Below are 15,102 nucleotides of genomic sequence, written 5' to 3'. Positions count from 1 at the left end.
CATGGGAGTTTACTTCAGGACTCTCAACTCTATTCCATCGGTCTCTATGTCCATCTTTTTTCCAGCATCAAATTATTTCCTTTTTCCTTTATCTCTAACAAAAGTGGCACTGGTCATAAATTGATCAGGTCGTTATTCTTCCGTGGGAAATTTGGGGGAACAGTTCTACCGCTGAACATGGAGAAGGCTGAGGAGCATCCGGCGATATTCATATTGGCTATTGATATCTTAACCCAATGCCTGAAGGATTGCTTCTTTATCTGTGGGGTTCACTATGTTTTAGGCTATATATTCGTGCTAAAATCATTGCGTATAAGTTTTCCTGAGACATCTGGTGTGTTTTCATTATGTGCACTCCAAAATTTTAACGAAAAATTTTCTTGATGTAAAACTTAAGATTTGATTCTTTTGTTTCATAATTTCAGTCTTCCTTGGGAGGAACACGTATGGCATATTGGAATTCTCTTCTACATTGTTCTGTCAGATAGACAGAAGATAATGAGCTTGATACAGATTTACAGATATCATTGTATACATAGAGGGAATATGTATGTACATGCAAGGAGTGATCAAAATATACTGTGAATGTTAAAAAAATTATTACAATAGAAGGCATGTTGTCATTAATCCCTCTCAAAATACTCCTCTCACTCTGAGTACACTTACCTTATAGATCTTGCCACTTTGGAAGCAGTTCTGGAAGCCTCCTTTCCTGGGTGTCTCTACACGTAAGATCAAAAGTATAGTGAATGCTGCTGCCATGTGCCATCTAGTGGAAAGGCAGACTCCTAAAAACATGCCAGTGTGTCCTCATCCACCGTATTCACCAGGTCTGGCACTGTGCATCTTCTGGCTCTTCCCTAAAGTCAAAATCACCACAGAAGTGAAATGTTTTAAATTGATTCAGGACATCAAGGGAGCCACAACAGCCCAACCAAACATTCTCATGAGACAGGACTTCCAGCACTGCTTCAGAATGTGACCAAAATAATGGGATAAGTGTGCTCGAATCACTGGGGAGTATTGCCAGGGGATCAACGCAATGTGTCTTTTACTGTAGTGGAATTTTTAAATGTAAATTTTCTCTGTATTTTTTTAAATCACACCTCTTATGTCTCTTGCTCCATCTTTACCTCTGCTTCCTTTTCCTCCCTTTCCTCAATAATAATTCATATGCTTTCAGCCACTCTAATTCTTCTTTGGCCAATCTTTAATAGCCTGTATTTGTCAGAAGTATTATTTTTCTCTTCTAATTCCTGCTTCTTGGCTTTTCTTCCAGTTCATACTTCATCTCATCCTGGTGTCTCGCCATATCTTCTCTATGTGCTTCCATTATGCTAGTTTTCAAATGTTTCCTTAAATCTCTTTATTGGATGCACGTATCGGAGCCCTAGTCCTTTGCCCAAAGACCATTTTTCCTGCCTGCCCTTCTCATTTGGTGTCTCCCTGCTCTGTCCCTCCATTCTTCTTGAATAGCTTCTGTATAGTTCCTGTCTTGTTACCTTTTATATTATAGCTTGTCTTTGGCTGGAATGAGTTTTGTTCCTGGGCATGCAATTTATATAAACATTCTCTGTTAGGAGGGCAAGAAGGCTGTTCTTCAGGGTAACATCCAGCACAGAAGTAATTCTCCCTGCTTTATGGCCAAGTTCTCTGAGCTCTTAGGTGGCTGTGAGCAGCCCTTGGTTCACCTGAGCCAACAGAACCACCCTCTCCTCCCCTTCCCTCTCTCCCACCCTGCCTCACCTGTTTCCCACAGTTAGGATGCACCTGTCCCTCCACTTTTCATTTTTAAGATTTCCCAAGTGCGTGTAGGAAGAGAATCTAACAAAATGACATCTGTGGTTGTCTCAGGGGCATGTGTTATAGGATGCTTTTATTGTGTTCTTTACACTTCTCTCTATTTTCATTTTTAACAAAATGCGCATGACTCCTATAATCAGAAAACCAGTGCATTTGGTTCATAGGTTTCCATGGTCACAGTGGAGGGAGAGGCAGGCGTGGTTGTGGGGGAGCTGGAGCTAGAAACTGGTGCCTCTGAAGTGCCTGACACTAATAGATAATGACAGGACAATTGAGGGGCCAGAGAGCTCAGACCTAGCTAGGCAGAGATGAGCCACTGCAGTTACAGAAATCACCCAGTTGAGCAGAAGCAATCTGGAAGTGAGGCTGGGCAGGAAAAAGCCTATACATCCGGGTTGTTATAATAATTATAGTTCTCACTGAGAGGACACGGAAGCTCAGAGAGGTTGGTAAATTGCTTCGAGCCTCTCCATTGTGAAGATGATGATTAAATCTTGCTCTTCATCCCTAAGCCTTTCTGCTCTTTCCTGCCTCCTTATTAGCTCTCCAGCTGGGATGCTCAGTGTATGGTGATGCTATTAACCAGGAGAAGGAACAGTAGGGAGGGAGAGGTAATGAGCTCTGTTTGGGACATGATGAGCTCCTGTGAGCGCAGTGCTCGCCACTCCACGGTTGGAATCTCTTGGAGAGAGAGGCATCATTTTCCATAAAAGCACACTGTTTCTGTCACCTCGCTCCTGTCAGTCAAACAACGGAAGAAAATAATATTTCAAGAACACTGCTGGTGGCTGTCTCTCTCCCAGGATGAAACCGCCTGTGCAGATGACACTGGGATCTCACAGAGAGGAGGCTGTGCAGTAACCGCTCTGAGTCATCCCTGGGCCAAATGGCATCAGGTAGCTTCAGCTTCTTTTCTCTGCCTGCTCCCTGCCTGGGTTGGGGCATTTCCAGCCACCTCGTGGGTGGCAGTGGCATGGGGGAGCTGTGATAGGCTTCCTGAATTATCCCAGAACTTCAGAGACTCACCTTCTCCATGGTGACCCTAAGCAGCCAGCCCCAGGGGAGTTTTACCAAGGGCACATTTCCCCCTGATGATGGGCGAGCACCACATCCAGCCTCACTCTCTGCCTTCTAGAGCAGTGTTTTGCCAAGACTGATTTCCAGGGTTCCAGCTGTCACAACAAAAAAACCCCCCAGCCTGCCCAACAAATGCATTTGGTGTTTGCCAAATGGGAAGTTGTTGAACTTCAAGCTTATTTTGTTGTAGGGTACCTGTATAAAAACAATGAAGACCTCTTCCTGACTTTCAGTATTATTTCAATCAAGACTGGTATTTGTCCATCTTTAAGGGCATGGGGTATTAAAGTATCGATGCATGGGTGTAAAGTGTAATCATCAAATCAGTCCAAGGGGTGTTTCTATCTCCTCAGACGTTAACCATTTCTGTGTTTTGAGAACTTTTGTGTTCTTGTTATTTTGAAATATATCATGGATACTTATAAGCAAAAGTTACCCTACTGTGCTATAAAAAGTGAACAAAGCCAGAACGGATGACTGTGGTGGTCCACATCTGTCGTCCCAGCATTCTGGAAGGCTGAGGCAGGAAGACTGCTGTTTCCAGCCCAGCCTACACAATTTAGTGACTTTGGGGGACCCTGTCTCAAAGTACAAAATAAAAATTAAAAAGGGCTGAAGATGAAGCTTGGTTCGAATGCTTTGTGTTCAATCCCTAGTATCACAAACAAAACAAAAGACCAACAGAAACAGAATTAATTCCTCCTGTTTAACTGTGTTTTGGTGCCTGAAATCTAACTCTCTTTTTATTTCTAGTTGAGATAGTATACTAGGCCTGTGATTCATATATTTTTATTTTTATTTATTTTTGTATTAGCTCTGGATTCAAAGTCAGACTTATGAATTCTGTGCTTTTGGGGAAACCAGCTTCTAAGCCTTAGTTTTCTCATGTATAAAATGGTATAATACCAATCACACAACCAGTCTTGTGCCATTTGTGTTAAATGAGATAATGTGTGAAAAACATTAGCCCAAAGCTTAGAACATAGCAAAAGAAGTGCAAAAGAAGGAGCAGCTAGTATCAATATTCTTTTGCAAATCCATGACTTACATCATTTCCCACCATCCTGTGAAAATCATTCTCTCCCATGAACACAATGCTTTGTTCACAAGTCCAGGGTTACCCCTAAAATAAAACAGATTTGGGAGCCATGATGGATTTTGGTGCCTTCTAAGGCTCTCCTCTAAGGCGGTGGTGATAACTCCCTACTCTGGCTTTTATGCAAATAGAGCCAATTACAACAAGTAACAGCATAATGCATCTGAGAAAGGAATCAGCTGCAGATGGTAAGCTGAAGAGAGGGGAGACCGATTGTTCTTTTGTGTAGCAATATGCCCGGCATCTAGTACATACTATGATCTTAAAGATGAATAAATCATCCACCTACTACATACCAGGGGCTTTGCAGCTTTGCTTCCTTTAAGTCTCCACTATGCCCTTGAAAGTAAACTGATCTCTGTATCAGTCAAGGGAGAGTAGATTGTGCTATGATAACAAACAGCCCTCCAATTTCACAGCTTACAACAACAGCAGCTTCTCACACACTCACACTACCTGTCTGATTGTCACTCAGCTGCCAGCTTAGCTCCCTGGGACTTTAAGACCCAGGAATAGAGCAGCCGCTGTTGCCAGTTGTGGGGGCCCAGAGAGAGCACACAGGGGAGTCACAATCAGGCTGTCAGCACCCCTGCCCCCTACACACACATACAGAAGAGCCTTGCTCACATTTCATTGGCCAACGATGTCACCTGGCTATGCCTAATATGGAAAGGCACAGGGCAGGGCAGGGCGGGGCGTGCTCGACCCTCTGGTGTCTGAAAGAAGAGAGAGTTTTTCCACGCGTAACCCTTGTCTTTGCACAAGGGAAACAGAAACTCTCAGTTAAACAACTCAGCCAGGTTTCCAGGAAATGAATCAGTCTGTCTGACTTGAGGGCACTTACATCCAATTTTTCTTTTTGGCCTGTTTGTCTCAGACCTTGCTGGTGCCAAATGCTCCGTCTCTTTGGGACGTCTGCTTCTGCCTAGATTGGAGGAGACTGAATAAACACAATCAGGCTGCCATTCTGCAAAATATCAGATTCCAGTAAACTGACTGCTAAGCAAGGGTTCTCACTCCAAAGCCACAAGAGTAGCTGCCTGGCAGGGCCCCAGGTACACCAGGAGGCTGGCCTTTGTCACTCTGAGGTGGCACAGATTTTTAGGCTGATGTCAGGATTTCTTGTGGAGAGGATGTCCCTGTAATCCAGGCAGACAATCTCTAGTAATCCAAACCCAGGCTGTCTTTTCCAAAATGGTCTGCTGACTTAGCTTTCTGAGCAATCATTGCCATACAAGCAAACAAAATGCAAATCCTGCCACGCAGCCTATGCGAATGAGTGGCTTAATGAGATCATAGTGTCCCAGTTCTAGAAACCTCTCAGGATATTCCTAGTCTATAATCGTGATGGAGGGATAAAATGTGACTATCTCCTTTGCTTCCTAAAAGCACTCTGGGCAGCTAAGGCAGGGCGATCAGATGTTTGCATGCATCCTGGGCAACTTAGAGACTTAGTGAGACCTTGTCTCAAAATAAAAAATAAAAAAAGCTTGTAGCTTCCAGGTGAATGAGCTGGGTTCAGTTCTCACTAGCACAAAAGCAAAACAAAAAATTTACCTAGTAGCTCATTACTCATCACGTGACATTTCCAAATAGCTATGATTGGAATTAAACACTTTTTAATTTTCAGTCATTCTCCTTCACTCGAGGAGTTGGGCTTCCAATTGTATTTGGGAGATGGACTACGAAAACTTACAACATCTGGGCCTTGAATTGTTGGTTTAAGGATTCTTAGTCACTGAACACTTACCCAAGCTGCTTACAAGAACGTGAGGCTCAGCACAGTGGCACACACCATAATCACAGCACTGTGGTAGGCTGAGGCTGGAGGATCTCAAGTTTGAGTCCAACCTGGGCTGGGGATGTAGCTCAATCCCTAGTACTGAAAAAGGAAAAGAATCTGACCATTGGTCGGTAGTTTTAGACTTCTGTTCCATAGCCATCTCTTAGGTATTAAAAAATAAAGTGGTCACAAGTCAAACAGAAGCCAATGGACTATAGAAAAGAAACATTAACCCATACAGCAGTTAATTTAGTGCCTCTCAATAAAGGACCTGAGCAAACATGGTTTGCATAGATTTCTAAATCTGTTTTCTCAAGATTCATCCCAAACCAGAGAATGAGAACTCCAAGCGTGGGTCCTGAGCATGCATAACTCCTCCTGTGGCCGGCACTAGCCCCACCCTTCCTCAGGCCATGGACAAAGGGGTGCTACCCTGGCAATGACGAGTGCCTATCCTTCCACTTCCACCAGCATCCAAGTCTGTGTGTTCTCCTTCTTGCCTGGCTGTCAGGACTATGCTCTGACTTTCTGATTTATTTGTGTTGATGTCAGGGATGATGATGTGAGAGGGTAGTAGGAACCCTTGAGCTGAGTTGCTCTGACCATTAGAGATAGTTTTCATGTTACTGTACAGCTCCTCTCTCCCTGATCCTTACACTATCATGATTAGGGTGATGTGTCCTGTCAGATCCCTTTGTGGGTGACACTTCATCTTCAAGAGCTTTACTCTCCCTCCTGCCAGCCACCTTCTGTTGCTTTCCTACCTGCATGTAGAGTGTTCAGGACACCAGGCACAAACTCCACTGAAGAAAGGGGACATCACAGGTCACCTTCCAGATCCACAGGGGCAGAGGTTTGCAGCTCACAATAGAGCTCCCACTGATGGAGGTGGGATGGGGTCTAAGGTGGGGAGTTTGATTTACAATCTTCCTTTTTGACTCTTTTCCAAAGAATTCAGTATCTGTAATAATTTTCATGAAAGGTATGATGACAGCATTCCCAGGAAAAGCAAGAACAGTGATGTAGAGAGTTAAAACAACACATCCAGTTATTTAAAAGGATACAGTGAGAACCGAGGGTACCCAGAGTGAGGTGAAATGGTGTCCTGGTCACTTTTCTGTCACTGGGACACAATACCCAACACCCATAACTTAAAGGAGGAGAGACTTATTTGGTTTACAGTTTCTAGTCCAAGGTTGGTTGGCTCCAAGAAAAAAACAGCATGGTGGAAGGGTCCTGGTGGAGGAAAGGTACTCACATCATGGAGGCCAGGAAGTGTAGAGAAAAGGGAGGAACTGGAAAGGAGATGCACCCTTCCAAGTCACAGGGCACTGATGGCTGAGAATGTTAAAGTGAACTGTGAGCTAAATCAGACTCCTGGCCCAATCTGTGTGAGGACAGAGGGAAGGGAGTGGCGACCACCTACCTTGGTGCTGGGGCTGGAGAGAACGGGACTGGGATTGACAAGAAAGGGTCTAAGCATCCTGGGGGATGCAAGTGTTTCCGTACAGGAGCGGTGGGCTGCACTGCAAGGAGAGCAGCTGTTGGTTACATTGATCCTTCCCACCAGGCTGTGCAGAAGAGCAAGGAGACCCCAGAAGAGAGAGTGTGGAGGAAAAAGGTTAGATGCCCAGGAGGCCAAAGAAAGACTTGTAAACCCTGACCTGGAACAGATTCTCCACTTGGGTGAAGGGAGACACGGTCTTCGAAGGTCACAGAGGAGAAAGCGTCAGTGTTGAACATCATAACAGACCCAGAGAACACAGTCAGAGGACAGGGGAATAGTCCAGAGAAGACCTGTCCTGGCTGCTCTCCTCTGCCTGTCTGTGCTTCTGTAATGGAATAATACAGACTGGGTAATTTGTGATGAGAAATGTATTTGGCACATGGATCTGGAGGTTTGGGAAGTCCCAAATTGAGGGGTGGCATCTGGTGGATCATTGCATGGTGGAGGGCAGAAGGGCAAGAGCATGTATGCCAGAGAGAGAAGGCACTTCTGAAGAACCATTCTTGTGATAACAAACCTGTACCTGTGATAGCAGCACGAATCCATTCATGAGAACAGAGCCCTCATTACCTAATCTCCTCAGGAAGGTCCTGCCTCTTGACACTCTTGCATTGCAGAGTAAGTTCCCAGTGCATGAACTTTGGGAGACATGTTCAAATCAGAGCATCCTCTACGTGGCAGCCCCCAGAAGCTGAAGCTATGTGTATGAGGTGAGAAGGGAGAGTGGAAGATGCAGAGAGGAGGCAGCAGAGAGGGGAAGTGGAGAAAACTGACCACCAAGTTCCATATGCAATCTTCCAGCCAAGTTTGGAGTCTCTGTTTAAATTGTGGTGTGGGTGGACATTGCAATCTCTGAATCAATCTGTGTTTGTGAGTTCAGGGAATGTTGGAGTATTCTATTATCTAAGAGAGAAAGGGGGCTCACCAATGGTGCAAATCCTCACATGGGGTAAAATACGCCTGGGAAGAAGGTTTCAAGAGACAGAGAGGCACAGAGTATGGTTGCCGTGTGACCACAAATGACGTGCTCTACAAACAAGTTGTAACAGTACCTGGGAGGGAGAAGACTCTCAAGAATTGTGCTTCTTTAACTGACTTTTATGAATCCCATAGTTTTGAAAAGGACACCAAGGGAAGAGCTCACATGTGCACTTGGATTAGAATTTGAAAAAGGTGAGAAGAGCGATGGCACCTTTGAGGTAGGAGTCAGCAGTAGTTGGAAAAGACCAAGAGTGAGGCGAATTCAGCAGATTTGTCTGCACATAGAAATTCTCTCCCTTCTGAAGGTAAAACCTACACTTTTCACATGCAGCCTTACAGTAGAGAATCCAACCCTTATCTATAGCAAATTTTCCTAGGATGCCCTAGAAGTCATACAGAAGGCAGAAGCCAAATGAGGTAAAGGTAAGGCTTGGATGGAGTTTATGGTGAGTGATTGTACCAAGAAAACTTTAAATTCTGTATGGCTACCTGTCATCACAGGAACAGTTACTGTATTCTGTGTGGCTAGAAAAATAGGTTGAATGCATAAAAATTATTGAATCTAAAGGGATGGGAACTCTTCCAAAGAGTTTTCTCTGTGTGGTCATGCACTGCATGAATGACAACAGGCCACGTATATGAAGGTGGAAACTTAGGGACATAAGGAAGCTTGAAAGGATTGCTGTTGCCTAGTGATTTACTTGACCTGGGTTAGAATTGTCTGCACCATTCAGTACAGTGATGTGCTGTCTGGTTTGTAGCCTAGGAACATACAGACTAAGTATGCAGTCTGTTACACCATTCAGGTTTGTATAGCAATGCTCTATCATATTTGCACAATGATGGAATCATCTAGGGACATGTTTCTTACAAGTTATTCCTGTTGTTAAGTGATGCTTGAATACAAACCTACTGTCTTGTTGGGAAGATGATTTACCCTAAGCTGGAAAACAAGTCAATGGTATTGATAGAAAATGTAGTGACAATGCCCAAGTTTGCTGACAGGAAGAATGTTGGTAGCTCATAGACTCACTTCTGGCTTCAGAATTACAAGGGCCAAGAGAGTCTGGCATGGCCTGATGGCCCAGAACTTCCGGTTTCTTCTCAGGCCTTTAGTCCATGATGGGATGGGCATGGTGCAAGTTGTGCCTGCTGTCTTCTAGGTAACCCTGTGGATGTTGCCTTCCATAAAGTGCCTCTGTGAAACTGCAAGGACACTGGGATTGGAATTTGATAGACTTTGTTCTAATTTTGACTGCCACTTTCTCAATGGCTTGGTGTATCACATAATGGGGCTGAGTTTCTCCACGGCCATCTCTAAAATTTGAAAACATATGCGGAAGGTTGAATGGAACTACATAGACCGAATCCTTTTGTGCAATGCTTGGTACATTGCTTATTTTTAATAATTGATATCTAAAAGTCTGTTTTGATTAAAAGAAACAATAACCTAGAAATTTCACTAGTAAGAAGTCCTGGTTCATAAAGTCAGTCTAAATTCTTGAATGACTCAGTTGATGGCTGTGAGTTGACGGACAATCAATCCTCAATTTAGAAGCCCCCCAAAATACAAAGTCGATTGTGTTGAGCATGGTTGCTATGAGAAAGCTTAATGTTCCACCCACTTCAAGATGCTCACGTGGTCAGTCATGTGGCTATAAACACTAAAATTGAAAAAAGGTTTCTGGGATTTCAGTCTCTACTATTATGCTTCTGTTTTCCCAGAAGCTTAAACATTCTACTTCCTATATTCTTGTTCCAGTTAAAAGGTTTGTTGAGTGAGCCACTGAAAAATTTTTAAAGCAACCCTGGAAACACCTGAGTGGGCAAAGAACAGATTTACCAACTGAAGATATTAAAAAAGATAAATTCTTGTGAACTGAAAGAGATAAAATTATATGTGAGTGTAAAGAGTGAGTGGGCTGTGAAAGGTACTGAAAACATTTCCGTGAAGCCAGCAGCTTTATAGGGAGTCTCAAGCATTTCCAAGCCACTCACACTTTCCAGTAGGTAGAACAAGGATTTCTCCAGTTTTCTCACAGTGGTATCTGTGGGGTGGGTTAAATCTTGCCTTGCTCAGAATTCTCACTCAGCAGCAAATACTCACTGAATTGCCAGCTGGCTACCACCTCCAGTCTTGGTGTCATTTCTTTGGGTTTTTCTATTGTGTTCATTCTCCCTTAAAGCCTCATATGTCCCTCTTGCTCTGTCTTTGAGGTGGACACAGCACCATGTCAACATGCCTGGAGATTCCACGGGCTTCTGTGGAACCTGCTTAATTCCTGTTGAGTCTGTAGCCTATGTGCCCACCCTGACTTTTTGTATTAGCTTCCCATTACTGTGGCTAAATACTTGAGACTAGCAATTTAAGGCAAGGAAGATTTATTTTGGCTCATGTTTTCTGAGGTTTCAGTCCATGGTCATCTGGCTCCAAGATAGAAACACGGCAGAAGGATGTGGTGGAGGAAAGCTGCTCAACACAGCACAGCCAGGAAGTAGAGAGAGGAAGAGAGCCAGAGAAAAAGCAACCAGGGACAAGATGTAGTCCCCAGTCACAACCCCGTAACCCATTCCCTTTAACAAACACCACCTTTTAAGGTTCCATCACCTTCCAATAATGCCATCAAATGAATCAACCCATTGATGAAGTCAGAGTCTTCATGATCCCATGAGTTCCACTTCGGAACACGCAAAATTTTTGAAGGACATTATAGATTTCAAAAGTAGCACTTGTTTACACCAACTATTGTTTTCCCTCAAAAACTTAAAAGCAGATATGAATATTTATTCCCACCATACCAACACCATTTGATGGCTGCCTGCTATGCTCCAGACTCTGTATCAAAGTTTTAAATTTCTTATCTCACTTACTCCTCAACCAGGAATTAGCAAATAGCTTCTATAAAGGACCAGAGAGTAACTATTTTAGGCTCTTCAGGCCATATGGTTTCTGTCACAGATACCCAACTCTGCCATTTGTAGCATAAAAATAGCCATAGACAATATGTAAATGAGTAAGCCTGGTTGTGTTTCAATAAAACTTTATTTAGAAGGGTCAGCAGCTGGGTGAGCTTGCCCACAAGCTATAGTTTGATTTCTACTCGGTAAACTCCTTATAAATAAATGTGTTATGAATACCCATTTTACAGATGAGAAAACGCAGCATAGAGGAGTTGAGCAAACTTCTAGAGATTGTAGAGGTTGTAAGTAGAAATCCAGGGTCTGCCCAATTCCAGAGCACCCACAGACTAGAAGGGCATGTACTTTAGGAAGCCTTTGGAAGCAGAGCAATGACTGACATGCAGTGTCCCCAGCTCCATCTTTATTATTATGAGCTTTCCTTGGGTTATGCACTGGCAGCTAACTGTTCCTTGTGGTCTGGGCTCCTCCTCAGGTAGCAGTTCCACTAATTGCTCTGACCTGAGAATCTGGCAGGCAGGCGAGTCAGCTGTTCCTCACTCTTTGCTAGAATTCAACTTCCAGAAGGCTTCTAGATAGAGGCAACAGTGGGTTCTTACTTTCCTAGGAATTTGAATAATATTTTTGATACATATTTGAACGGTATTTGTTGATCTACTCATGAAATCATTCACTGTGTGGTCAAGTGTGTGAACACACGTGCATGTGTGTGCAAGACACTGAACTAAGACTTGGAGCTGCATCACAAAGCAGCCATGAAGAAGATCCTGTCCTTACCAAGTCTCCATCACCATCCTGCGTGTGACAGATGACATCTTGTGTAAATCCATGCAGATTATCTGGATCTTGCCTCTGTTGCATGCATCCTCCCTTCCAGCCTGCCATGGGCACCACTAACACTCTTAAGAAGGAGAGAACTCTGGTCCGATAATCTCAGAAGGTCACACAGTGCCAGGCTTCAGCTGCAGGCCTTGAGTCCTGACCCCATGCCCTTTCTGGCACACTGGGAGGCTCTGCTGTCCCAGAGTCACACCTCAGGCCGCCCACCACCACCTCCATCTGGCAGCATCTCTGCCTGAACTTACTTCATCTGGCTCCTTTCCAGACCCTGGCAGCTGGCCAGGTTCTCGATTTCTGTCCACCCAGCATCTCCCAGGTTTTCTTCTTAAGCTCTCTTGTTCTTCTTTGGCAGCCAAATGCGCTCTGTTTTATTTTCTCCCCTGGGCACACTTATAGGATGGAGAAAAGCCGAGACACTGTTCACTTTCTTAAAAGGAGCTGCTTTCAATTCCGCCACAGCTGCTGTACCTCTCAGAAGTGAGATGGATCCCAAAGCAGATGGCTCAGCAGTGACTATTTTAAGTCCCAGAGTCACAAGAACAGATCCAAAATAACTCAGTCCAGCAGGATCAAGTGCGGACCAGAGCTGCTGGCTTCAGAGAAAGTGTGACCCTAGTCTTCTGGAGTCATCCACTAAGTCAGCTCCAGGGCTTCCAGTTAGTAAAAGACTTCGGCTGAGCAGTTTTGGTGCTGATGTTGCACAGCAGATGTGGCCACAAGTCCAGCTGCTGCTTCCAAAAAGTTTCTCTGACTTTGATAATGTCAGAGCTCTTATTTGACTATTACTTCTGCTACTAAGATTCTTTTTTTTGGTACTGGAGATTGAATGCAGGGCCTTCACACTGAGCAATATCCCCAACCCCTTTAGCATATCAAATTTTTATTTTGGGATAAGGTTCTTGATAAGTCACTGAAATTGTCCAGCCTGGGCTTAAACTTACAGTCCTCCTGTCTCAGCCTCCCAGAGTGCTGGGATCACAGATGTGTGTCATCATGCCCAACTACTACTACCAAGATTTGAACCAAAGGAATTTCTGCATTCCCTTTTGGATCAGCCAGCCCACTGCAACAGTAATTCTGTATGAGAAACCACTTCAAAACTTGGCAGTGATCATTTCTTCTGTTTCATGTGCCTGGACTTGATCGAGGGTCAGCAGATTTTGACTCAGCCTTGACTTTAACTCATGGCTTTGTCCCTTCTGCTTGCCTGACCTCTATTACTTCTTGGGCCAGCAGCAGGCTATTCCTAGTAGGCTCTAATAGCAATGATGGAAAATGCAGAAGGCAAAGTCAAATACACACACTTACGTGTGAAGCCTTTATTTGCACACACCTACCAAAAGCACACTGCCAAAAGCAATTTACACAGCCTAGCCCAATACCAGTGGGACAAGAAATATATTCTATCCCTAGTGGAGGAGGACAGGCTATAAAATCAAGTGACGGGGTCACAAAGAGGAGACGTCATGATAGAGGAGTGAAGAGTATGGAAAGTAGCGCTATGCATCACACCTGAACTGCAGAGCACCTGTGGGAGAGGGCTATGTAGAAGGCCACAGAGTGATCTAGTTGTTCTTCTCCCTTCAAGCAGTGGTGGTGGCTCACTGTCCTTTCTTCCAGTGGCAAATAGCCTTTCTTTCCTTTGGAATGGCCTTTGATTATCTCTGACCTCTTTTGTAAAGACTGAATTCCTTCTTTTTCTACTGAATGCAATGCCCAAACTGACTGCTTGGTGGTTTTAAGAGAAGTCTGAAGATGAAAACAGGATAGTTTAAAGTCTGATGTCACTTTATTTGCATACTTCCATCACTGCAGATAAAAATGTCCATGTTTTCAACAAAAAGACCAAAGAAATTAGCTGTTGAAGATGGCAGTATATACAAGATGGTTTTGGTCCTGTTGCTTTTGTATTTTTGTTTTTAGTTTTGAGATGGTGTCTTGCTAAGTTGTGAAGCTGTCCAGAGTAGTCACAAACTTGAGGTCTTCTTGGCTCAGCTTCCCAGATTTCTGGGATTACAGGTGTGTAACATCAAGCCCAGCTCAATGTGGTCCTGTTTTTGAGATCATCATAATGTGGCTGTGGACTGGCAGTGAGAACAGAAGTCATGCATGTAAGGATTTTATGTAGAAAGACAGTATAACACTGGACTGTATAGTTGTCAAAATCACACAGAGCTTCCCACTACCCCTCTCTTTGGGTAGCACACTGAGCCTTGGTGACAGCTGTGGGGCAATGATACCCGTCCTACAGCCAGGGGAATAACTAGGATCCTTGCATTCCCTCTGATTCAAAGAGCCCAAGGACCTGAATCAGAACCACAGGAAATGTTGTGTTGGTTAGCTTTCCATTACTGTAACAAAATATCTGAAATTATCAACTTAAAAAGAGGAAAGATTTACTTTGCTCACAGTTTTAAGAGGTTCTAGTCTATGATCAATTAGCCTTGGGGCTTCGGGCCTGTGAGAGACAGAACTTTATGGCAAAGAGCACATGGTAGAGGAAACTGCTCATCTCATGGCAGGCAGGAGGCCCAGAGGGAGGAAGAGGAAGAAACCAGTGTCCCATCACCCCCTTCAAGGCCACGCCCTCAGTAACATAAATTCTATTTTAGACTCCACCTCTTAAAGGCTCCACTGCCCCCAATAGCAACATAGGCTGTGGACCAAGCATTTACTATATGAGTGTTGGGTAATAATATGAGTGTTGGACAAATACCCAATGAGATGTTCTGCAGACTGCTGATCAGAATCGGAACAGAAGAATCAAAGCATGGGAAGGAATTAGTGTTGAACAGAGAGGCACCATGGCAAGTTACAAGCATTCAGTGTGACTTCTGTTGGAGGCAAATAGCCAATTGACCAGAGAGCTCAATTTGATAGATTATTGAGAAAGATTTTCAACCCCAGGGGGTCTTCCTCGTCTCTGCTGTCACACTGTTTTCTTTTTAAGTGGAATTTATTTTCAATCCAAAACTAATTTGTATCATTTGCTGGTCCTTTATAATTTCTAAAGAGATTCCATACTATTGTTTATAGCTAATAAAGCCTCTCATATTTTGTATTAGAAATCAGCTTTCAAAATGCAAATCCTACAAA

General features: G+C 43.8%; 1 long non-coding RNA gene across 1 annotated transcript in view; it reads left to right on the top strand.

The window, feature by feature from the left end:
• LOC147822633 (uncharacterized) overlaps positions 1-15,102 on the top strand; it is a 187,668-nt gene that overhangs the window by 60,575 nt on the left and 111,991 nt on the right. The window lies entirely within an intron of this gene.

This window comes from Heterocephalus glaber, unplaced genomic scaffold (genome assembly GCF_053883595.1).
Source record: "Heterocephalus glaber isolate CG9 unplaced genomic scaffold, H.glaber_assembly_v1.0 deba00001610, whole genome shotgun sequence".
NCBI classification, from domain to species: Eukaryota; Metazoa; Chordata; class Mammalia; order Rodentia; family Bathyergidae; genus Heterocephalus; species Heterocephalus glaber.
This window is presented reverse-complemented; position numbering and strand designations above follow the sequence as displayed.